The sequence below is a fragment of the Pelodiscus sinensis genome, chromosome 2, assembly GCF_049634645.1.
Source record: "Pelodiscus sinensis isolate JC-2024 chromosome 2, ASM4963464v1, whole genome shotgun sequence".
Classification (NCBI taxonomy): Eukaryota; Metazoa; Chordata; order Testudines; family Trionychidae; genus Pelodiscus; species Pelodiscus sinensis.
The window spans coordinates 151580014-151605297 of NC_134712.1; the positions used below are offsets into that span (position 1 = coordinate 151580014).

The 25284-nt window shown below is 46.8% G+C and overlaps 1 protein-coding gene across 3 annotated transcripts in view; it reads left to right on the forward strand.

Moving 5' to 3' along the window:
- The first annotated feature begins 3904 nt into the window (after window positions 1-3904).
- Window positions 3905-25284, forward strand: part of GALNT1 (polypeptide N-acetylgalactosaminyltransferase 1) — a 147360-nt gene continuing 125980 nt past the window's right edge. For 2 of the 3 annotated variants that reach the window (XM_075921642.1, XM_075921644.1), the window contains exon 1: window positions 3905-4449. The gene's annotated coding sequence lies outside the window, so the exon portion shown is untranslated. Of the gene's footprint in view, window positions 4450-9403; window positions 9496-25284 lie in introns of all 3 variants that reach the window. The other variant, XM_075921643.1, reaches the window with a different exon arrangement.

The window sequence follows — 25284 nt, forward strand, 5'->3', positions numbered from 1 at the left end:
TAAGAGGAGTGACAACACCTCTTCCTATTTGGCTGTGAATCTCAAAGCGAGAGATATGCTTCCCTCTGCCCCCAATATAAATGCCTAAATCCATTTGGTAAGTCAGGTGTAGATCTACACACCTCATTGACATTTCTTATTTTAGGCTCTACGACTATGTCTACACTGGCGGGTTGTTGTGCCAGAAGTATGCAAATGAGGCTAAGCGTGGGATATCGCCGAGCCTCATTTGCATACCTAATGAGCCGCTATTTTTGTGGAAGAGGCTCTTGCGCTAAAAGGAGCTGTCTACACTGCCCCTTTTTGCACAAGAAAAACCCTCTTGCGCAATGGCGTTATTCCTGAAAATAATCAGCGTAGCGGCATTGCGCAAGAGGGTTTTTCTTGCGCAAGAAGGGGCAGTGTAGACAGCTCTTCCACAAAATGGCGGCTCATTAGTTATGCAAATGAGGCTCAGCGATATTCCACGCTTAGCCTCATTTGCATACTTCTGGTGCAACAACCTGCCAGTGCAGACCAGGCTTTAAGCACCTAATTTTCTCTGTGCATTGTGCTTTCCTCTGGGTGTCTAATTGAAGCCTGTGGATTCCAATAGTCACTAGGTCCCCTGGGGTTAGGTCAGGGTTTCCATAGACCAAGAATTTAAGGACAGTTGGAGTTCAATCACTATGGAACTTCCTCATTCCATCAGATAACCCTTACCTTTTAAAAAGGCACATTTCATCTAGTGATTGTCTTAAACCTATTCCGGAACCCAGGACTGTATATCACCAGCAACCGTGTGTGACCACAAATATCGAGAAGCTCGATTCTGCAAATACATGTTCATTGTCTCTTATAAAATCAACATCTATAGAAATATATATACATTCTGAACTTGCATGGCTTATCTTTCGTCTTCCGTAAATCCTTATGAGGAGACAAACTTCCCAAATCAGTGACTTGGAAGCATAAATACTTACAATGGCCCTTTAAGAAGTAATATACCAGCGGTAATATATACCAGGAGCAAGAGGCAACAGTCGACAGCAGTAATATATACCAGGAGCAAGAGGCAACAAAGACTTTTACAATTACAGAAAAGGAAATAACTCAGGTAATGTTCTATATTAACTGGGAAGGGGAGCACAAGAGCTGATTGAGGAAGCTTGGAAGGGAAACATAGATGGAAATGGTAGAAAAAAAAGGACAAAACAACTGTAGATTTTCTTAGAGTACCAGATCTATCTAATTATGTATCTGTAAAGCACTTAGTACATTTTTGGGTGATGTAAACAATATTAAAAGCTTTACACAGTTTCAAAGAACATATAAAAGATTTGTTTACCATAATTCTAAAATTTTCTTCACTCAGGTTTTGAACATTAGAGAGGGCACTGAAGCAAGCAATTTATAAAGGTATGCAAGCAAAAGTATGTTCTAAAAACTAGAGTCATTTTCAGAAGCCCTGTTCAACTGGAAAATATCACTGCCTAATGACTGACTTTAATCTTTGTAGTATCTTTCCAGTTGAATTAAATGCTCTCTACATAAAAATCTAACCCAGTGTATCTGTGAAAAGCATTACTCCTACAATGTTTTCCGGGGAATTACCCATACAAGAGTTAAACAGGCAGAGAGCTATGATTGCAATGGCTGTGATGGCGAGTTGGGGAGCCCCCAACTCTGCACCCACATCCGCAAGCATATGTGACTCTCAGCCGGCAGGTAAAACAGAAGGTTTACTGGTTCACAGAAACACAGCATAGCTTAGGACCAGTGTTAGCACAGGAGCCAGGGTAGGCAGGCTTAGTCCTCGGGGCGGGGGAGAGGGGGAAGGGCTCACGGGCCCTGAACCCCCTTTTCTGCTCCCAGTCTACTCTCCTCATCCTACTCAACAGAGACTGCCTTACCCCCCACAGCCACTGCTCACATGCCCTAGGCAGCCCCGCTTCCTCCATCCTCCTCCTTCCAGGCCCAAGGTGATATGTTCTGTCCCCAGGGCCTCAGGATGTGAGAGGCTGCACATACTTCCCCAGTGAGTCTCACTCAGCCTCCCCCTCCTCATGCAGTTAGTGTTGCCGGGTCTGGGGAAACGGAGGCACACCCACACACACTGTCACTACAGAGCAGCATAGGACAGTAGTATCACATATAATCCTATAAAGCAAACGGTGAATGCAACACCAGAGCGAGTATAGGATTACAGAAGGAGACAGCATCCCCACTAAGTCACAATGGAGTTCCACATATCTACAGGGGTTTGTCTCTACGTAGCTAAATAGAGGATCAGAATCTTATGGGCTGTGTCTAGACTGCATCCCTTTTCCGTAAAAGGGATGCAAATTAGACACATCGCAATTGCAAATGAAGCGGGGATTTAAACCTCCCCCCCCCCCGCTTCATTTGCATAAACATGGCTGTCGCTTTTTTCCAGCTCGGAGCTTTGCCGGAAAAAAGCGCCAGTCTAGACGCGGATCTTTCGGAAAATAAAGCCTTTTCCGAAAGATCCCTTATTCCTTATTTTAAGAGGAATAAGAGATCTTTCGGAAAAGGCTTTATTTTCTGAAAGATCCGCGTCTAGACTGGCGCTTTTTTCCGGCAAAGCTCTGAGCCGGAAAAAAGCGACAGCCATGTTTATGCAAATGAAGCGGGGGGGAGGTTTAAATCCCCGCTTGATTTGAAATTGCGATGTGTCTAATTTGCATCCCTTTTACGAAAAAGGGATGCAGTCTAGATACAGCCATGGAGTAATGCTAAAACACTTTCTTCTACCCCCTTATATCAGGATTGGGCAAATACCTGCCTGTGGGCCTGATCCAGTCTGCCAGGGTTAGCTCCTGATGGGCCCTCACTGCTATATTTACCTGCATGGCCACAGATACCAGCAAACGGTGATCAACTACTTTTGGCCATGGATGGCCATTTCCAGCCAATGGGAGCTGCGGGGAGTGGTGTTCTGGGCTGCACTGCTTCCTGCTGCTCGCATTAGGTGATCGTCAGCCAAGGAGAGCTGTGACTGCTGGTACCTGTGGCCATGCATGTAAATATAGTGGTGGCAGCCTGCCAGAGGTTAACCCTAGTGAACCATCGTTGTTATTGGCTACCCCTGCCCTGTAATATTCTTGCATATTACACTGATCGGCAGCTTTCTGGAACCATGGTAATCTAATGCACACAGTGTGGGTGCATGTAGCAGATTACTGATTTAACTGAGGCTGAGATGGCCACGTGAGTATGTAGCAAGTCCCATAAAAATGAGAATTTTACTGTGAAATCTACAAACTATGAGTGTGCAAGTACAATAACTCCTTGCACAAATGTGTCACTTTGGAAAACCAGTCTAGAAGATCACAAAGATATTTGTGCATCTATAACAAGAAGAGGTGCACAGTACCACATTCAAAACAGACTGTGCCCCATGCTTTCTGTCATGGCTTGAGGACAATACTTTTGTCTCTTCCCTGTACGTTCTGAACTTTGTACCAAAGAAAATGCACGTTTGACTAACAAAACCCCTTTTTCTACACTATGTAAAAATGCACGTGAAAATTGTATATCTGACAACTGCTTCCAATTAAATATGCAAAGGGTGCGGTCGAGAGCAGGCCTATTGAGGGTCCTGCTGCCTCACAGCTAAAACTCTCCCTTGCAACCTCCTACCCTCAAGTCCACGGACGGGGAGAGTGATGCTGTGTAATAGAGTCGCTGTACCCGCCCCACCCCCACCCTCGCATCGCTCGCCTCCTCCCTGGCCCCGCCCCCTCCCGCAGCCGCTAGCGCACCACGTGGCTCCCCTGGACATCCGGGCGAGCGCTGGGCGGAGCCGAAGGCGTGAAGGGGGCGGAGCCCTCCCGGCCAGCGCGCGAGGCGCAGGAGACGTATTCGCGCGCCGGGGACGTTACCGCCCCTTCTCTCCGCCCCCTCCCCCCACCCCGCGAGGAAGCCGCCGCCCCCGGCCGGCCATGGAGACGCGGCGCTGAGGAGGGCTCCGGAGGCAGCGGCGTGCGGGAGACGCGGCGGCCGGGGAGCAGCGCCGGGGGGCGGCGGAGGGGTCCCGCCGGGCTGCGAGGCGCGGAGGGCGGCGGCTTCCCGTGTAACCGACTCGCGCTGCGCCCGGAGCGGCGCTGGCGGCGGCCGCGGAAGGGGCGGCTCGGCCAGTCGGAGGCGGGAGCGGCCGCACGCGCCGGGACTCGGGGGGGAGCCTCCGCTGCCTGCCGGGAGGCGGCCCCCACCCCAGCCCCAGCCGCGCCTGAACTTGGCGAGAGGGACGGAGCCTGCCCGCGCCCCGCCGGGCACCGGAGGATTCACCCGGCTCGTCGCCGCGCCCCTGGTGCCCCCCTGCGGCCGGGCGGCTGCTGCTGCCGCTGTCCCCAGGAGCGGGGCCGGGGGGCTCGGCGCTCTCCGGCCGGCGGCCGCTACGTCCCTCGGCTGCGGGCCGGGGCCATCGCTTGCGGACGGGGCGCTGAGGTGAGTGAGGCTTTCGGGGTGGGGGTTGTTTCTCGTCTCCCCTGCCCGCGTGCGGGGCCCAGCGGCGGCCGCTGGCTCGGGCGCTTCCCCCGCCTCGAGGAAGCGAGTCCGTGAAAAGCAGAAACTGGTTCTTGTTGGCGGCTCCTCGTCATCACCCCGGGAGGAGCGGAGCCAGCCGATCCTCTCGGAGCCCCCGGGGCGAAAAAACCCGCTGCCCCCCCCCCCCCGGACTGGGGCTTGCAGGAGAGCTGGTGTGGGAAGGGGACGGAGTGTTTAGGGAATGGAAGATCTGCTCCTACGGGCACGGAACTTGCTCTGGAGCCTGGGGTCAGAAGAGTAACAGCTGCATCCCCCAGCGCTTCCCCTTTGCACCACTGTCACATTAAGTTTGATCAGTTAATGGCTATTACATAATGTGTGACTAAGATTTGAGATTCGTATCCAGCGTGAGGAGGATTTGTTTTATTTCCTTTTTAATTCATAAAGCTGAAGAGGATAAAAAACGAAGGGTTTTGTTTTGGCGGTTGCTTTAAAACAAGTTTGTGTGTGTGTGTGTGTGTGACTCTGCTGCTTGTTTTATTAGTGAGCTGGTATCTTAAGAAAGAAGCTTTCTTCTTTCTCAGAAGATTTGCTGCGAAATATGGCCATATCTTTTAGGTCACAGTATTTCATTGCTTTCCTCAGCATCCAGAGCCTGTTACGGCTACACTTCTGGGGGTGAGAGGCCGACTAAAGGCTGTCTTTCTGTACAGCAGCTGCTTTGGAAGATATTTTTTGTGGTGGTGAAAAAAGTGAGCCGTAATTTTCTGTTCTCTGTATAAAATTGTGTTGGTGACTGTAAATTTACAGCAGCCAACAGCTGTTCAAGCCAACACTATGCAACTAGCTAAGTATTTTATACACTCTATTACTCCCTCACTAGGGATCCTTTGTGAAAACAGTGGCAATCGTGCTGTCTGTTGTATTTCTGACACTTAAAGCACCAGATAATCCATTTTTATTTCAAAAGCTTGTTTATAGTGGAGAAAGCATTTCATTTCCCATTGCTTCATCTTGTTCCAGGGTCGGAAAATTTTATTCTGGTTCTTCATTTAATGCTGGATTGTTCTATTTTAGTAAATCATTTTGATAGGGTGTTATCACATTTCAATAAATAATTACTAGTTTTGCTAAGTTGGCTATAAAATCTCTATACAGCTCAGCAGGCAAATCTTTCTAGAACCAGTGGTGTTGGTAAAATTGCATATGCTCGGTTAACAAGAGGTGATGTGAACGCTATCTTTGTAGCTTCTTCAGCACACCAACGGCATCGTTTCTGAGCTGAGACTTCTGGGATCCAGGAGCGAGAGTGCTCTTGGAATTTTATTACGGAGCACTATTTTCAGAATGGTAGATTTTATAAAGATTTGTTTGAGATGGACAGTAGACTTTAGAGATGAAAATAAGTGTCACAGAAATTCCACAAGTACTGTATGACTGGCATTAGGATGGTTTAGTTTTCAGGTGATGCAGTTATGTTTTACATATATGCTTTAAAAAATGTTCCTGTCTTCTCTCATTGAATTTGTTGAAAGATAATGGAACAAATCAGACTAGATAGTTTTAAAAAATGAAAGTGGAGATGAATCTTAGAGTGATTCATGTGTGCCAAACTGTTGTGTTGGCAGAGCAGGATGCTGCTATCTTGTCAGCGAAGGCTGTTTGTCTTCACTGCCCTTTTCTTTGGCAAGGCTAGTATTCAAGAACCCATGTATATGTAAATGTTCATGTTAAATTATTTACCTTAAATGACTGAAGATTCTTTTCTTGGGAAAATAAGTGTGTATTAATAGAGCTCATCTAATAAATCTTAGGTCACTTTTTAAAATTACACTATAAAAACACTTTAATTTGTCAAATATTTATCAGTTAAATATAAAATGTGAGTGGTTTTATATATTAAATGTCTTGGTGACATCAGTCTGCTGTTATCCAGCACTTTTTTCACCAGCACTAAAGTTATCAATTCACAAAACCAGTACAGTATAAATGTAAACAATTGTGTTCTCTAAATTACTTTGTCAGTGCAGTTCTGCATTGAACTACAAGATATTGTATAATAATATTCAAGATGATTGAACTAGTGGTGTATATAATGATACAATTCATTTTCTCTTCCCAATTCCTGGGGCATCCTTATATCTTATTTGTCTTGTTGAGTAGTCTTTCATTGAGCAGAGGTATTCCTTGAGCTGCCCAGAACCTTTTCCTGAGCTTACGGTTATTTTAGAATACTGAATTACAAATGCAATCCACAGTATTCTCATATTACTTTGCATTTATTGACATTGAAGTTTATTGGACATCCTGTTTCCTGTTCACCTAACTCAGTGGTCTCCAACCTTTTTAACCACAAGATCACTCTTTCAATTTGAAGTGCAATATAAGATCTACCTCAAACCCAAATACCCTTGCCCTGCTTTCTTCCTGTCCCTGTTCTGAGGCCCCGCCCTTGCTCCACCCCTTGCCCTGCTTTCTTTCTGTCCCTTCTCCGAGGCCCCGCCCTTGCTCCACCCCTTCTCCAAGGCCTCACTCTGTTCACTCCATCCTCTCTCTTTCACGAAGCTGGGGTAGGGATTTGGGATGCAGGCACTGGTCTTGGGCTGAGGGTGGGAGGGGCCCTGGGTTTAGCCCAGGATAGGGGTTTGGAGTCCAGGAGGGGGTTCAGGGTACAAGCTTTGGGAAGAAGTTTGGGTGCTGGGGGATTCACGTCGGGCAGGAGGTTGGGTGTAAGAGAAGGTTCAGGAAGCAGGCTCTGGTTGGGCACCGTTTAACTGAGATGGCTTCCCGGTGGTGGAGCATTGGGGTTAAGGCTAGCTTACTCCTGCACTGGCCCTACACTACTCCTGAAAGCAGCTGGTATGTACAGGCACTGAGTCCACAGCTTATACTGGCTATGGTTTCCCATTACTGATCAATGGGAGCTGCAGGAGTGGTGTCTGCCGGCAAGGACAGCATGTGGAGACTCCCTGTTCTCCCTTTCTCAGAGGCTGCAGGGACATGACAACCACTTCTAGGAGCAGCAATTACCATAGAGATAATTACTCCAGCCATGACAGGTTAGGCATTTTAGAACTCACTACTCAATATTAAATTTAAGCATGAGAGAGAAATGCAAATAATGAAATGACCAGACCAGTCAAAAACCAAACATAGCACACTTTGTGAGCCGTAAAAGAAGTAACAACAACAACCCACGTATGTGTTGGATTGGTAGGAGAGTGAAGTACAGTGCGTGTTTGTGAGAATGGCAGAGGCACACACATTGTGTGAAAGTGACAGATTAGATTTGCTTTGTCAAGCTCCGTCCATCCCCTTTTCGCTGTGGAGGGAGCTTGGCAAAGCAAATGTCTGTCACTTTCAGTGCCCCCCCCCACCTTTCTCCCTCCCATACCCTGCACAAGCAGGAGGATCTGGGGGGGGGGGGGGGGGGGGAAGAGGGGAGCTCCAGGACAGTGGGTGGAGGGGCAACTGAATTGCCAGCACTTGATAGCTTCCTGGCTAAAACCCATCAGGATCATCTGTCAGTTGATCTGGGATCTACTGGTTGGTGACTTAACTCGATACAGGTCTCTCTGAATTTCGTGAATTTTTCTGTGAACTTAACTAATTTTGTAATCTGGAGGCTTTGCTATATCACTCCTTACCCTGTATTCAGGTTTGTTAAAATATATTAAACACTGCTCCTAATATATGTCTGCCCAGTGCTAATATTTTGTGTATTTCAAATATGTCTATTGATACTTCTGGGAAAATTTTGCACCACTACCCATCTGTAGAATTCATGTCCCCCCACAGATTTCTTTGCTTCCCCTCAGGAAAATGACTTTCTGACATGGAAGCAAGAGGAAGCTGCAAGAACAATCACATGCCATCCTTGGTAGCACAGATGCATTGATTCATGCATCCAGTGTAGCTGGTAGGGGGTAAAGCAAAGCAAGTTTAGGGACATCCAAGCCAGTGACTTCTAGCTGAGGCAGGAGAGGCCAAGACACCCCTTGCAAGGAATAACTGGGGCTATCTCACACCCACCTCCAGAAACCTTCCTCAGCTGCATGTTTCCTGCCCCAAATGCTCCTCAACTGTAGGGGTGAGTTTGCTGTAAGGGGGAGTTGTTCTCCTATCCACCCAGCCTATGTGCATTTGGACTTCCCATGCCTAGACATCCCTGCCAAGCCTTAGCTGGTACATCCAGATCCCTCTTAGCCCTCCATGCACAAACCCTACCCCAATGAACCTCAACCCCTGCATTTAAACCACTCCCTCTAAGCTCTGTGCTTGAACACCTACCCTAATAAGCCTCACCACCTGCACCACTCAATCCCCACAGCCATATTCTCATGCCCCTGACACCCAATTAGCTGCACCCATAATTCCACTGCCCCACCACCCAGACTACTGAGATACCCAAATTATTTGGCTGAGACCCAACTATATTCACTTGAAAGTCCCTGCAAAGGCTCAATGCCCCTGCACTTCAAACCTTCTTCCCATAAGCCTTTGTTCATATAGATACCTATATCTCCACACTGAGGTGCTTACACTCATCATGTGTTTCCCAGAATCCTTTTGCCTCACACTTGGGTCTTTCCACACTGAGCCCTTCACACTTGGATTCTGCCTGGTTGAGCCTACCTGTTTTCCCTATACCTGGTACTCCTGGCACAGATGAGCATGGCCTCAGGGTGTTTCTGGGGTATGTCGAGGCCTTGGATGAGTGCAGCTTCACTGCTGAGTCTGTGTCCTTGTGGTGGGAGTGATCTCTCATCTTCATGCAGCCAGTGACAAAGCGAAGCCTGTGTATTTATTGACAAATAAATCTTGCAGCATTTTAAAACATTTTGTGCAGAATTCTTAATTTGTTGGCACAGAATGCCCTTGGGATACTCTTAGCTTCCTATTTTTTTTAATCCAGGAATAAAACAAATTATTAGAAAAATAATACTTGGGGAAAATCACCTTCTGCAGTACTATCAATTTACTGAACATGACGCTGACTTTCTAAATGTGAGTAAAGCATGCTTTAACTATGTGACTTGTACATCTTACAGGTATTCCTCCAATACCCCTGAACACTTTATAAAAGGAAAAATCTTTGATCAAATTTGGTCCATTATGTGGAATAAACCATCATAAAATCTAAAGGAGTTGACACATTTTGAGTTAGTATATTAAAGAGCTGGTTAACATTTTCATTGGTTGCTTTTTTGATAATTTAAATATATGGGTTTATGCAACTGAGTACAAAGATTTTAAAGGAAATCTTTTCAATATAAATAAAAACCACTGTCTTTGAAAATTGCATAAAGTCTTCTTACTATGTATTTTTAAACTCTGTATGTTTGGCAGTCTGTGTATCCATTTGTTCAAGAACCCCTCCTGAAAGGTAAGAACTAGGACCACCAAATTTGGTATGAAGCTGCTTCTTATCATAACTTAAGACAACATAAGGGTTAAGGATGTTAAGTAGTGTGTATTTCACTAATTGAGTAGTAGATGCATTTTTCGTCAACTATTCGATTAGTAGATAGGGTGGGTTTGCCTCTTTGAAACGCCGCTACAACGTTTCAAAGCAGCAGCAGCGCTGCACGGAACCTGGGCTCCCTGCGGTGCTGCAGCTTTGAAGTACCCCGTTTTCTCTCTCCTCCCCCCCCTCCCCGCTGCCTCTAATAGAGGCAGCGGGGGGAGGGGGGAAACGGATTAATTGCCTATCCTGTCAGCTATCTGATATGCATTTGTTTATCAGAGAGTCAACTAGTCCTTAACATCCTAAGTAAGAGTTTGGTTGTGCTAGGAAAATAGGATGTGCCTGGAACGGGATGCTTCTTATAATACTGTATATTAAAGAGACAGATTCACCTGGCAGATGAAAGGGGCTGGCTGGGGCATCCCCCTCTTCAGGACTGTCTCAGCCCAGAGCCTCCCACTCCCCAGGGGCCCTTAAGGGTATTGGGGGTGGCTGAAGCGCCTCTCTCCTTTCCTCTGATTTGTATGGGAACATTGCTGGCTGTTTCCTTTCATCAGAGACTGAGGGGGAAGTGCACCATTTGATTCGTTCCTCTCTCTGGCTCAGGAATGCAAGAGATAGATGAACCTGGACCTGCCCCAGGAGAGGGACATGTACCCCTCTCCCAGCTGTGCCCTCTAACAAGATTTTGTTTATACTTTGAAACCTTGGACTGTTTAGGTGACCAAGAGCAGTTTATACTTGATTTCCTGTCCCTTTAGTTCAGGAGTCGTCAATAGGTAGACCACAGGCCACATCTGGACTTCCCCTCCCCCACTCACCTTTTGTTTGTTATCCCTTTGAAGTCTGGACCTTATAAGAATGGCCATACTGGGTCAGACCAAAGGTCCGTCTAGCCCAATATCCTGTCAGCTGACAGTGGCCAATACCAGATGCCCCAGAGGGAGGGAACACAACAGGTAATCATTGTGTGATCCCTCTCCTGTCATCCATTTCCAAAGAAACAGAGGCTAGGGACACCATTCCTACACCTCCTGGCTAATAGTCATTGGTGGACCTAACCTCCATGAATCTATCTAGCTTTTTTTAAACCTGTTAAGGTATATCTACATAACTTTTCAAAATAACTGGCGTTACTTTGAAATAACTTAGTCCATGTCTACACAACAGGCAATTATTTTGAAATACAGGCAGTCCCCGGGTTACATGGATCTGACTTACATCGGATCCCTACTTACAAACGGGGTGAGGCAACCCCGCACTAGCTGCTTCCCCCCAGCAGACCAGGGAGATGCAAAGCTAGAGCCCCGCCCAGCAGACCAGGGAGACATGGAGCAGCTTTTCTCAGCAGACACCTCAGCTTGAGAATAAAGGACTGAGGGAAGTGAGGTGTGGGAGAATAAAACGGAGCTCTGGAGAAATGTTTGGCTAGAGTTTCCCCTACAATATGTACCAGTTCCGACTTACATACAAATTCAACTTAAGAACAAATCTACAGTCCCTATCTTGTACAACCCAGGGACTGCCTGTAATGAAATACTGTCAAGATGGAGAACTTCTTACTCTGACTTCTGTAACCCTTATTGTACAAGGAGTAAGGGAAGTCAGAGGAAGTGTGTGATTTCGAAATAAGTCCTTTGTAGATGCTCCCAATTTCTAAATAAGTTATTTTGAAATAAGCTACACAATTGACTAAGTTCAATTTGTGTAGCTTATTTCAAGTTAAGCCCTGCTGTGTATACACCCATAAAGTCCTAGTTTTCACAACATCATCTGGCAAGGAGTTCCACAGGTTGACTGTGCTGAGTGAAGAAAAACTTCCTTTTGTTTGGTTGAAACCTGCTGCCTATTAATTACATGTGGTGACCCCTCCCCTAGTTCTTATTGTGGGAATAAGTAAATAACTTTTCCTTATTCACTTTTTCCACATCAGTCATTATTTTATAGACTTATTGACTATACTTTGACCAAGAAACTTGGACCTGTCCTAAATATAGACTGACCTTGAAGGATCTGGGGACCTGTGTATCTGCTTCAGTGTTCCTTGAGGTTGATTTTAAAATATGCTGTAAATGTAAAAGCAATTTAAATGTTTCATATTCATATACCAACTCTCCCAGTTTGTGGCAGTACAATCACATTTTCCAGTTTTTATATATATTTTTTCTGTTCTGCAGCTATGGGAGAACACAGTGGAAGCTCACTGTAGAGGGGGAATGGTGAGTCAGATAATACAAAATTATTTACAAAATAGGCAACTTTAATAGTTCAATTACATTCATATTGGGGTTAACTAAAACTTTTATTCTTGATGCCATATTTTACCAAAAGAGTTGTAAGCAAGACACAAGAAGTAATTCTTCTCTACTCTGCATTGATAAGGCATCAACTGTATAGTGTCCATTTCTGGATGCCAAATTTCAGGAATGATGTGGACATATTGGAGAAAGTCCAGAGAAGTGCCCCCCCCAAAAAAAAACCCCAACCCCCCCCATTCAAAATTAAAATATTATTTGAGGTCTTGAAATCATGACCTAGGAGAGAAGATTAAAAAAAATGTTTCTTCTGGAGAAGTGGACTGAGAAGGGACAGAAGTACACAAAATATTGTTACAAGGAAGAGAGAGAAATTGTTCTTAATTTCTCAAGATAGGACAAGAAACAATGTGTTTAAATTGCAGGAAGAAGGGGTTAGGTTGGATATTAGTAAAGCTTACCTATCGGGGTAGTTAAGCATTGGAACAAATTGCCTATGCAGATTGCAGAATCTCACTTATTTAAGAGCAAGTTAGATAAACACCTGTCAGGAATGGTCTGGCTGTTACATGGTCCTACTTTGTCCTGTAGAGGTTCCTTCCAGTCCTCCACTTCTATGATTCTATGCAAACCTAAATAGCCCATATTTAACTATCTTAGGCCAACTTATTCTGTGGGACATTCTGGTGAAATTGCAGTCAGGAGGTACTGGAGTTGTATGCCTTTGTAACTCACTTCCTACCTTGGTATGTTTTTAACTAATGTTGAACTTTCAGAGTGTGGTGAGAGGCTTCTTTCTCTTTCCTTGTCCATAATTAGGTGGGTAGCAGTGGTATAGGACTCTTGGAAGGGGATGTTAAATAAAACGTTTGTTTTACTAGGTATTTGGTTTGGAGAAACTCATAGCTTCCCCCCCCCCCCTTTTTTTGTGTGTGCAAGATTTTTAATAGAGCCTTGGATAGAGATATCAGTATATGCTCGTTAGGGTTAAAAAAAATCTTGAAAAAGTTTGTGTACGTTGATGTTCCTTTAAAGTAGGGCATGGGGTACCATTTATGTGTTGGGGGGGCTCTGATCCACAGAAAACTCAGAGGTCATGCACAAGTGAGAAGTGGGAGGGGAGGAGGGGATGTGGACCCTAACAGATGTGGCCTCCAACTGAGAAGCCGGAAAAAAAGACAGTCACTGTTCCTCTCAAGGTCTAGCCCCACAGTGTGGGGTGGGACGGAGGGAAGTGCTAAGACTCAGGTCTTACTCCTGGGACTAGGCTCTGGATGGGCCAAAAATGAGGGCTTCAGTGTGTGGGAGCGATACCAGGGAGCAAGCTCAGTGTAAGGGTACAGGGTCTAGGATTGGCTGTGTGGTGGGTCTGGGCCAGGAGGTAGGGGGCAGGTGTGGGTTCTGGGTGGGAGATGGGGTGCAAGAGCAGGCTGTGGCAGTAATTGGGGCACCTAACTGGCACAGTTCCCAAGGAGACACAGGTGGCTCTGCAACTCTGTGTAATGGAGGGAAGCATTGCCTGCAGGCACCATCCCTCACTGCTCTGATTGGCTGAGATTCCTGGCCAAAGGCAGCGGCAGCGGCGACGGAGGGGAGGGGGTTGTAGATGCTTGCAGGAAATTCATTCCTGAAGCAAGCAGAGCTGATGACTTCTCTCTGTCAGGGAGAGCCCAGGGATAGATGCAGTCTGTGGCTTGCCTTGATCTGGTCTGTGAGGCTCATGGCTGCTCGCTGCAATGGGGGAGCTGATGCTTGTGCTCCACCAACTCACCTCACAGAATGTAGGTTTCCTACCCCTGCTTTAAAGGAGTGCCGTTCAGCTCCAGAAATTTCTTTTGCAACTGGAAGAGTAAATTAATCAGTATGTGAGTGGTAGAGGAAGATTCAGTAAACAGAGAAACTATTAATGGGTCTCAGGCAACAATTTAAAACACTTGTGCCAGGAAGGAAATCAAGTACTATTTTTAATTCATACTATTTCATGTATCTCAGGAGCTTCAGTGCGTGAGTTTGACATTTGTTACAGTACCTTGGCATAATTTAGTTAAGACAGCATTAACTGGAAAAAAACACACCTATAGACTGACACGTGCATTCACTAGACAGGCTGATACTTTAAATATTGTTTTGAAAATATTGCACAGGCTAATGCTTTATTGATTAGTATTTATCTCATTAGAGGATCAGTAAGTTTTCACATAACTCGATCTTCACCTTTTCCCTGCTCTTATGAAATTTCCAGTTGGTGGATGCTATGGGTGAAGATTTTGGTTATGATGCTGTTAGTGAGCAGAACTAGTAGAATAGTCTTTGACGCTGCTGGTCTTGTTGAGCTTTCCTTAGCACTGAGAGCAGGATCAGCAGCAACTGCAGCTGCTGGGGGCACTTTTTGTAAGGGTGGAAAAATAAGTGTTTTCAGTCTTTTATCAATATACCATATAGTATCAACAGAACATTTTGTAGTTTTGCTTGCTTTAAGAAGTATTAAAAAACAAAGAAAGACCGTTTTACTCTGTTTAGCTAAACAGGAGTTGATATATTATTTATTTATTGCAGCACTAATGTAGATGAGGATCCAGCTGGCAGACCTTGTTTATCTTACAGATTTAAACTTGCTTTTTAGGTTGTAAATAGATTTTTTTAACAGATTCAGTTGAGTAGTAAAAATGTAGGAAGCTTTTGTAAGGCTAGGTCAATTGCACAGGTGATAGAATCACTTTACTTTTTTGTAAAATTTCCCAGTGGAGACTGATTAAGTGCCCACAGTTCTTACAAAATAGCAATTCCCTATAAGGAGCATCAGAGTGAAATTTACTGGATTACGTCCATATCACTATTGCTCAGTTCTTGAGGTCATAACTTCTCATGTGAAAGAATTTCTTGCATGTGATAGGTGAAATCATATGACAAATCAGTTTGTCATATATCAAAAGTGTCGAGCAATAGTACAGGCAGTCCCCGACTTATGCGGATCCGACTTATGTCGGAACCGCACTTAAGAACAGGGCTTTTCTCGCCCTGGAGCTCACGGGCGCCGGGTCGCCACCTGTGTCCTCCGTGGCGAGAAAAGCTTCTCCCGGTCTCCCTGGTCTGCTGGGGGGGTCCAGCGGACCAGGGGGAAAGGAGGGAGCAGGGAGACGGGGAGCAAAGTCTTGGAGCACACCCGCAGCGGAACAGCCCAGGCGCGCTTGGGCTGTCCCGCTGCCCGCGTGCTCTGCGGCTTTGCTCCGGGTCTCCCAGGTCAGCAGACCAGGGAGATGGAGCAAAGCCGTGGAGGACTTGGGCTGTCCCGCCACCCCCGTCTCCCTGGTCTGCTGGGGGGGGGGGGTGCAGCTAGTGCCCCCCCCAGCAGATCAGGCTTTTCTTGCCTACCCCTGGGGTAGAGCAGCTGGGGGCTGCCGGGTTGGTCCTGCAGCGCCGCTCCGGACCAACCAGGCAGCACCCCAGCTGCTCTGCCCCAGACGTCCCCAAGTCAGCCGCTGCTGAAACTGACCAGCGGCTGACTACAGGAAGACCGAGGCAGAGTTGCTCTGCCCCAGGCTTCCTGGAATCAGCCGCTGATCAGTTTCAGCAGCAGCTGACTTGGGGATGCCTCGGTTTCTTAAGTTGAATCTGTATGTAAGTCAGAACTGGCATCCAGATTCAGCCGCGGTTGAAACTGATCAGTTTCAGCAGCGGCTGACGCCAGTTCCGACTTACATACAGATTCAACTTAAGAAGAAACCTACAGTACCTGTCTTGTACGTAACCCGGGGACTGCCTGTAATTGAGATTGTGGAAATTTAATACAGCTGTGACTCAGGTCTATTTACCTGTCAAGTCACTTGTTTAGCTTGTATCATACATCACAGTAGAATTCAGATCTTGCAGGTGCTACCTGCAGAAAGGTACTGGACTCTGACTTTTTTTTGCTATCAAATTATTTGGCCCTCAACACTGAAGTTTATGCATGCGTCACATTCAGCACCCCTGTGAGATACAGCTATATTATAATCCTCATTTTACAAAAGGGAAAACATAATTTGAGCTCCCTGTGGAGACAATGCAAAATCTGTTGTAGAGCTTTGAAACTGAACCCAGTTATTGAGTGTCTCGGTTTGTTAACAAGACGACCATCCTTTTTGATCGCTGTCTCCTCTTTCTGAAGTTCAAATTTGTTGTCATCTAAGATATTACATAAATCTGTCCTTTCCTTTTGAATCTATTCTCCCATTGGGTTAACTTCTTTCAATCCATTTTGCTGGTGATACTACCTGTACGGGGCTATCTCTTTGTTTGCTTTTCCCACTATGGTGTTCAAGTTTCTCAGTTGTCCTTTAGGCTGTCAGAAATGATTTCTGAAAAAGTGTGTGAAAATACTATTTTCTCTTTTTTTAAAAAAAAAACCCTCTCCCCCCCCCCTCCAAAAAAAACCTATTGAGGTGGTTTTTTTCCATTTCATGAACGGTCATGGGTACATTTATATAAATGACATGTTTGAAAGTTTTTTGTACTGGAGATACGGTTTTCTTGAAACTGATAGAACAAGATTCTTGTCACTTCAGTTAGAAAATAAGGAAGTTTTAACTCTTAGTTCAACAAGGAATCAGTGGAATCATTGGTGAATGGGAACCAGAGTAGTAAAGTTAGTGGGTGAAATCATCGGTCGATTGTAGCTGAGAAGGGACCTTCTATGGCTATGAATTGTTTGTGATGGAGGAGAAAAAAGAGGTTGGGTACAAAAACTTTACTGCCAGGTAGCTGATCAAGCATGAGAAATGAATTGTAATGGCCAAGAGGAAAACTGATTTGTAGTATTACTATCATGGAGGTATCTGGTAGCACTTTCATGATAAGATTTCATTCTAAAAAGCTATAAAATGGCATACACATTCTATCTTCTCCCCCCCTTCCCCACCAATGTAGGTGACCAAATGTAACATTTTGCACATGGTTAGGTTTTTTTGGCCTTGAATTTTCTGTGATGGTGCATGTTTTTCATCCAGGTTTTAATAGGGAATACAGTATTTGAATTTGGGTTTTGATTAAAATTTTTCTTCAGCAATTTGGTTCCTTAGAACAGGGATTCTCAAACTTTTTTCTGGTAACTCTTTTGAGGCTTTGATGTAAGGATGTTAAATTTAGTTTAATCAACTAAATGTCTAGTTGATAGATTTTTCCATCAACTAGTTGATTAGTCAATAAGCGGGAGAGCGACAATGGGGTTAGCTCCCTGCCCAGAAGCTAACCCTGCTGCGGCTCTGCCTTTTAAATGTATTAAGAGCTTGTCGGCTATTAATACATTTAAAAGTCTGGTGCACAGCGGTGGGGGACCTAGCATGAGCCAAGAATCATTTGAGAAATTATCCTACCTAGTAGGCTCTTAATACATTTAAAAGATTAAAGCTCAGCAATGTGGGTGCCCAGTGTCAGCTGTCCTGGCTGATGCTGCCCCTTTTCTCCCTCCCTCCCCCGCTTTTTGCTTCTGATTTTTAAATGTATTAAGAGCTGGTAGGTTCTTAATACACTTAAAAAGCAGAGGTGCAGCTTCTGGGACTCAGCTGATTCCCAGCTCGTACCCGGTCCCCACTACCCCCATACGTCCCTAGAGACGGTGTTGGGGGGAACTGGCTTTTAAGCCAGCTCCCCCTCCCTTCCTGCCTTTGATAGAGGCAGCAAAGAGGGCGGGAGGGCAAGTGACTTGTTGAGGGTCTGGTTGACTATCTGATTAGCTTTTGCTTATTGGTTAGTCATCAAGTCCCTTGCATCCCTACTTTGATGATCTCCAGCCCCCAAAAAAGATGATAAATTACTATACAGGCAGTCCCTGGGTTACGTACAAGATAGGGACTGTAGGTTTGTTCTTAAGTTGAATCTGTATGTAAGTCGGAACTGGCGTCAGTCGCTGCTGAAACTGATCAGTTTCAACAGCGGCTGAATCTGGATGCCAGTTCTGACTTACATACGGATTCAACTTAAGAAACCCAGGCGTCCCCAAGTCAGCTGCTGCTGCTGAAACTGATCAGCGGCTAATTCCAGGAAGCCTGGGGCAGAGCAGCTGGGGTGCTGCTGGGTTGCTCCAGTAGCGCCGAGGAGCCGCGCTACTGGAGCAACCCAGCAGCACCCCAGCTGCTCTACCCCAGGCGTAGGCAAGAAAAGCCTAGTCTACTGGGGGGAGGAGGGGGGGGCACTAGCTGCACCCTCCCCCCCCTCCCAGCAGACCAGGGAGACATGGGTGGTGGGACCGCCCGCGTCCTCCACGGCTTTGCTCCATCTCCCTGGTCTGCTGACCAGGGAGACGGGGAGCAAAGCCTTGGAGCACGCCCGCAGCGGGACAGCCCAGGCGCGCCTGGGCTGTCCCACTGCGGGCGTGGTCCGCGGCTTTGCTCCCGGTCTTCCTGCAGACCAGAGAGACGGGGAGCATCTTTTCTCGCCCTGGAGGATGGGGGTGGCGGGACTGCAGCGCATCTGGGCGTCCTGCCGCTTCAGTCCTCCGGGGCGAGAAAAGCCCCGTTCGTAACTGCGAATTCGACGTACGTCGGATCCGCGTAACTCGGGGACTGCCTGTACATACTGACAGGAGCATGAAATGAAGCATGTAATCATATATGGTGTGTAAGATGTGGTAATTCTACTTTTCTGCACCAGAATGGTAGCAGCTTGCTGTCTGTCATGAATGGCTGATAGAGAATAGTGACTAATATACCTTCCACAGCCCTGAGCGCTGAACAATATTTTTCTGATCTTGCAACCTTCTACAATAGACCTGTGATCACCTTTTGGGTTGGGACCCCCAGTTTGAGAAGTGCTGCCTTAGAGTATGTGCTAACTACCAGAGTCTGTTAGATGGTTTGGGGCAGTCATCCTGCACCCCCCCCACTCCTTGCTTTGGTGGAGATGCAGAGCTTGGGTGGCATGGGGGCCATCTCAGTTCCACTGGTTCCAATTGCTGTTCAAGAGAGTAGGAATCAGGGGCTTTGAGAAAGGCATGAAGTGGGGGCAGGGCAGAGGCTTGGGCCTGGGAAGGAGGTTGTCCTGGGCCCTATTCTGTCTTAGGAATGGCCTTGCTAACTGGCTAAACAGACTGTTCCACTTGGTGTTTAGCTGTGATGCTTGGAGTATCTTTCTCAGAGATCTGTGTCGCTTAAAATCTTCTCTCACTAATCAAAGTTGGTCTGATAAAAGATTAGTAATACATGTGTAGATAAACTGTGGTGACTCAAGTAGTTGTAATGTAATTAGTAATAGATGTTTTTAATACTTGAATTTAATGGCTAAAAATGACATTTCCATAATCACTAAAAATTATGCATTGGATATAGTAGTGTGGTAAGAACCGAATACACTTAACTTCTCAGCAGCTAGTCCTTCTGTTAGATTTTATCCTACTTTAGATGGTTTTGTGCACAGCTGCTGGAAGGTGAAAATTTCTCCATCAGCAATTTCTAGTCTGCCCTTGATAATTCCACCCCTTTCTTCACATACAATTGCTGCCAACCAAATCAGCATAAAATAAAAAAAGTTAAGCAATACACTGATTTGGTTAGGAAGCAGTCAGTATTGTTCTGTACATAAGACACGCGATATAAATCCACAAAAGCAAGGAAAGTAGAAGTTGCTGGACAATATGCACTGTATATTCCTTCACTGATGGGTGCACACTTTCACAACTGTCATACGTCATAGACTGCTTCACAATCTTTACTGTCACCTGAGGGTTCTAGTTTTTGAACACCTGTGTATTCTTTTGCAAATAGCCTTTCATCAAACTACCCTCTCCTAAAAGCTAGGGATGTAATAGTGTAGTTGATTAATCGATAAGCAAAAACGTATGGACTTAACACATTCCTCCTTGCCCCCCTTTCCCTCCCCCAGCCTATGGATATGAATGACTACTTGACTATACAATGAGCAAATGTTTATTGGATAGTCAACAGGCTACTTGACTAGTCGCTTCCCCCCTCCATTGCTGCCTCTATTAGAAAGATGCAGCAAGGGGGACGGGCAGAGAAGGGGGTGTTTCAAAGTGGCAGTGCCACATGGAGCCTGTGATCCCAACTGGCCTGGGCTGCACATAGCATTTCAAAGTGGCAGCACTGTGTGGAGCCCAGGGTCATCGGGGGAATCCCCTGATAACCCCAGTCTTCATATGGCGATGATGCTTTGAAATGCCGCAGGGGGCATGGGCAGACCCCATGCTCCCCACAGCACTTTCACCTTTGAAGTGTAGCAACAGCCCTGGGGTTCAGCTCGTGTTGGGTGCGGGAGCTCAACCCTTCCCCCTTCATACAGGGTTTGCTGCCACTCCACACTGCTACCTCTGTATCAGAGGCAGCAGTACGGAGCGACAGGCAGCCAGTCCGTGAGCAGAGCTGGTTTTACATGAAGAAAAGTGGCCTTTTAATTGAGGAAAATTGTAACTAGGGATGTTAAGTAGTGATTAATTTGCGAGTTGAGTAGTCCATCGACTACTCGACTAGTTGTTAGGGAAAGGCAGTTACAGTGCTCACTTCCAGGTCTCAGCACAACTTCTCCCCTCTCCCCCTTGCTCTGCACTCTTAAAGGGACAGATAGGAGCTGGCATGTAAAGATCTCTGGTCCCCAGCCGGGTCTCAGGATAACCCCTGTGCTACCTCTCTGCATTCTGAAAGGAACAGAGTAGCAGCAGCTGGTTCTGGGGGGTGGGGTGTCTCCCCAGAAGTTTTCTCCACTGCTCCACTGTCATGCTGCATTTTTAAAGGGACAGAGCAGCGGCAGCAATGGGAGGCGTGGGGTGGGGCTTGTGCTGAGAGACACCTGTGGGACCAGCTGCTGCTGGTCTGTCCCTTTCAGAATGCAGAGTGGCAGCCGGGGGTGGGGGTTGTCCTGAGACCCAGCAGAGGACCAGAGATTGAGCCAGCATCTTTGTGCATTGGATCCACTGTCCCTTTAAGAGCACAGAGCTCTGTGCTCTTAGTGAGAGATTGAGTGGTTGATAGTGCTACCCAATAAGCAGGGCTTGCCAAGCGGAACCACACGCTGTGCATGCGCAGACCACGCTGTGCAGCCGCACTGGGCTAAAATCTACTCACCCGTGGCGAGTAAATTGCCCTAATTGTTGAGCCCTGCCAATAAGTTCCTGCGTGGTTGACTACTTGATTACTCGTTCACATACCTAATTATAACTCTCTTATTAAGCTACCAATTCCTACCTTCTTACCTCTGAAATTCCTCCTGGAGATTTGCTATTTTGTGATGCCTCCAGCCAACTTACTAGATTAGGTTGTCGTATTTTCTTTAAGTTTAGTGTTCTGTAGTTCTGGCCTTCCCTAAGTTTCTGTGCAATCCTATTGATTGCTTTTCCATCTTTATCCTCAGCACCGCTTTATTTAGCGCACTCTGATTGAATTGTTTAAAATTAGTCTGACAGGTCCTCTGGGTAAGGATTGTGTCTTCTCTATTGGGGAAAAATACTTTGTATGATGTTGGGTGCTATTTAAACCATTTTTTTAAGCTTCCAGTTTTGAGCATCTCTGGTTTTGATGGGTAACTTATTTACAGTATATTTTGGCTGATAGTTTTTGGTCACTTCTTAACTTAAAGATGTAAATACTTTAAGCAACACTATCTTAGTTTCCTAACTGGAAGTATCAGGAGTGTCCTCATGCTGAAGGAGAGTAGCCTAATGTGTACCAAATTCTCATTTTATTTGTTGTCATTACTTATCTACTATATCTTTGAGAGAGTTTGTTCTGCTTGTGTGTTTGTCTATTCCCAAACCGGTGCACATGCACTAGGGATGTAAGCGACTAATCAACTGGTCAGCTATCCAATAAGCTAAAGCCTACACCCCAGTTAACTAGTTGCTTCCCCTCTCCCCTTACTGTCTCTATCAGAAAGAGGCAAAAGGGGGGGCTGAAAGAGGAGAGGGTACTGGGGGGGGGGGGGGGAGGGAAACCAGCTTAAAAGCCGGTTCGCTCCAGCTCTGTGATGCTCCACCTTTGAAATGTACAAGAGTCCTCACTGGGGCTCTTGTGAATTTCAAAGCATAATCACCGTATGGAGCCTGGGCCAGCGAGTCTCCTGCTGGTCCCAGGCTCCATGCTGAGTTTCAGTCTTTGAAATGCACAAGAACCCCTGCTGGGTACATTTTAAAGGTGGAACACCATGTGACATTTTCGCCTTTGAAATGCGGTAACAGCTGGGTGGGCTCTTGGTACATTTCAAAGTGGAAGAGCTCTTATTGACTAATTCAGTAGTCAATGGACATTCTATCAACTATTTTATTTATTAATCTAATTTTAACATCACTAACATGCACCCCTCACACTGTTGTGCTTGCTGTAGTGAGAGAGGGATGGCGTTGTCCTCTTTTCGGGGCAGCTTGTGTATAGAATCCCCAGCCTCGTTCCAGAGTAATTTATTCCAGTTAAGGACCCAAGCAATGCTGGATGAATTGTCTAGTTGTTTAAATGGCATTACCAGCTCTATATAATATAAAGTTCAGGTAGCTCTACATCTCGTAAGACCCTGTGCTTAGTTGCTTATAACTTTACCAAAATTTAGTCATTTGGGTTAAAATGTTTGGAACATTTTAGTAAAGTTTTATTTCTGAGAAGGAAATCAGGGAAAGTGTGCCCATGTTTTTGGAAAATGCATTGTCTTTTAAGAAACTTTTTTAGTTCAGAAATTCTAGTGCCTTTATGATTTGGAGCAAGGTCTTGAAATTTGTCTGGGGGATTGGTTTTATCAGATTCACCCCTTGTACTATGGAGGATGTGAGGGGAGAAACATTCAAATCTGGCCAAGTGATAAGCCTTTGAAATATCAGGTACATATACTCAGTAAAAACTTGTTAGAGTTTGTTCTAGTTTGCTTGTGCCAAGAGCCATCTGGCTGAAGGAAGCATCATCTCAGCGAGACTCTCCTTACAGTTGTTGTTCCCAGCTGTGGCACCGGGCACACTTTCCTGGGTACTCAGTATTCTTGCTATAGGCTTCCACACAATATATATGAGTCCAGAGCAGGGGTGGGTAAAAGGGCCTGCACAGGCCAATGAGAGCCTGGGGCCAGATGGAAGTGCACCAAGTTTCCTTCACCATGCCAGAAGCACACAGCTCCTGGCAGGGTCGGGGGAGGCTTCATGTGCTTCTTTCCCCCAAGTCCTGATTGTCTTGGGGGTGGGAGGAGCGTGCAAAGCTTCCTCTGCCCTGCCCCGCCCTGCCCTGCCCTGCAAGGAGTGCTTAGAAGCATCATTCTCTCCTGGCAGGGTGGGAGGAGGCTTTGTGCACTCCTCCCCCAGGCCCTGATTGCCTGGGGACAGAAGGGAGAGCACTCATGCCCCTGGCAGTGGGAGGAGACTGCGTCTAGTGGGAACCTTTTGGGGGGAGCAAAGGTACTTTCGCACCCTCAGACCAATCATGGTCTGAGGGTAGGGAAGCATGGTCTGTGCTTGAACCCCCCCACCCTTTTCGGAGCAGCCCAAGGCCACTTCAAAAATTTCTGAAGTGGCCCTCGGCAAAAAATTATTGCCTACCCCTCGTCCAGAGAGTCAAGGAGACTGTTGTCTGTGTGACTTGTATCATTTGTTGCAGAAGTTGGAAAGTATATGAATGAGGCAGGGTATGGTGCCCTGAAGGGATTAGATTCTGTCCCTGCCTCTGCATATTCTTTGATGCTGGACAAATGAGTTACAATTTTCACAAGTGGTCACTAATTTCATATTCCTTGTTTTCTGATTATTCAACTTGAGAAGCTGGGGTTCTTTTTTGCACTAGTGTTAGGCACCCTGAAGAAGGCAGGAGGGATGCAATAGTGTAGCCAGTTAAACGATTAACTGTAAGTGGATGCTTATCTGTTAATGCTACTGGCAAAACTCTCTCCCTCCCCGTGGTTCTGCATTAGAGGAACTTGGGAGTGGGCGCACAGTCAGACTCTCTCAGTCCTGGCTCACGCCAGGTCCTGGCAGCTACCCTTATTGCAACTCTATTGAAAGGATTTTGAGAGCCAGTAGACAGGCACACTGCTCAGTCTCAGCTCACACTGGGTCCCAACAGCTACCTCCACTGTGGCTCTGCATTTAAAATTTAAAATGCAGAGCCACAGCAGGGGTGGTTGCCAGGACCCAGTGCAAGCTGGGACTGAGCCAGCCTGCCTGTGTGCCGGCTCCCAAGCTCCTTTAAATGCAGAGCCAATTACCAGTTAATCGTGTAACCAACAATTTTTGTTGGCTACATGACACTTCCTAACATCCCTAGAAGGCAGTAGATGAAATCATATATATAGTAGCCCAATGTCTGTGCGTCTGTAATGCAGTAGCTTTACAGTCTTGCGTCTGGGGGGCGCTGTTGCCTTCTGCCGTGGCGCACGGCTAACTACCGTGCTGCTTGGCCAGGCTGCCACGCCGGAGCAAGCAGCCGTTTGGGGTCCGTGCCGCTCCCCATGCAGCACAGCTTGGCTGGGGGACACTGTTGCATGGGGAGTGGCGCGGACCCCAAACGGCCGCTTGCGTCGCTTGCTCCTGCACGGCAGCCCGGCCAAGCGGTGCAGCAGTCAGTTGAGCGCCGGGGTAGGGGGGTGGGCCGTGATGTTCATGGCTGGGGAGCGGGGCCTGGAGCCAACGGCACGCCCCCGCCCCTTTTCACCTCTCGCTGTGACGCTTGGCTCACTTCTGCGCCACTTGGCTGGGCCGCCGCGGGGGAGCCCAAACGGCTGCTTGCTCTGCTTGCTCCCCTGTGGCAGCCTGGCCGAGGAGCGCGGAAGTCAGCCGAGTGCCATAGTGGGAGGCGAAGGGGGGCGGGGCGGTGATGTGCGCTGTGACGGTGGCTCCAGGCCCTGCCCCCTGGCCGTGAACAGATCCTGGCAGGGGGGAGGGAGAGGGTGCAGGATCATTACTGGGGTGAAGGGAAATGGTGCGGGGGGGCAGCTGGAGCTCACAGGGAGCCACTCAGCCGTGCTGCCACGCGGGAGCAAGTGATTCAAACAGCCGTTGGGGCTCTGCACTCCGAGAGGGAGAGCTGAGAGAGACGGAGCGAGAGACTGTAGGCTCAGGAGAGAAGACCAAGATAGAAAGGGGATAGGATGTTGAGGAAAGACCTGAAAATCCCATCTGATGAC